This window comes from Penaeus monodon, chromosome 31, assembly GCF_015228065.2.
Source record: "Penaeus monodon isolate SGIC_2016 chromosome 31, NSTDA_Pmon_1, whole genome shotgun sequence".
Taxonomy (NCBI): domain Eukaryota; kingdom Metazoa; phylum Arthropoda; class Malacostraca; order Decapoda; family Penaeidae; genus Penaeus; species Penaeus monodon.
In genome coordinates this window covers 27,725,149-27,725,361 of record NC_051416.1, presented here as the reverse complement: position 1 = coordinate 27,725,361, position 213 = coordinate 27,725,149, and the positions used below count along the sequence as shown (strand labels likewise).

At 27.7% G+C, this 213-nt stretch overlaps 1 protein-coding gene across 1 annotated transcript in view; it reads right to left on the bottom strand.

Moving 5' to 3' along the window:
* Nucleotides 1-100: 100 nt before the first annotated feature.
* Nucleotides 101-213, bottom strand: part of LOC119593135 (biogenesis of lysosome-related organelles complex 1 subunit 1-like) — a gene marked incomplete in the record, with an annotated part of 9,042 nt that continues 8,929 nt past the window's right edge. Inside the window, 1 exon segment of the mRNA XM_037942100.1 lies at nucleotides 101-213.

Sequence of the window (213 nt, the reverse complement as noted above, 5' to 3'; positions counted from 1 at the left end):
GTTATGCTAATATCTTCCTCTGAAGTGTGACCATGATTCATAAATAGTTTTATAACAATGTAATTAATGGTTCCCTGGAATTCAAAAATCGTTCTTTTTAACTTGCTTTCATAAACTATTGGTCAAGACTAATTTAACACATCCTAAGTTGATGTATAATTTCTTCAATATCACAGATGTACATATGCAAAACATTTAGTATATTATTATAGG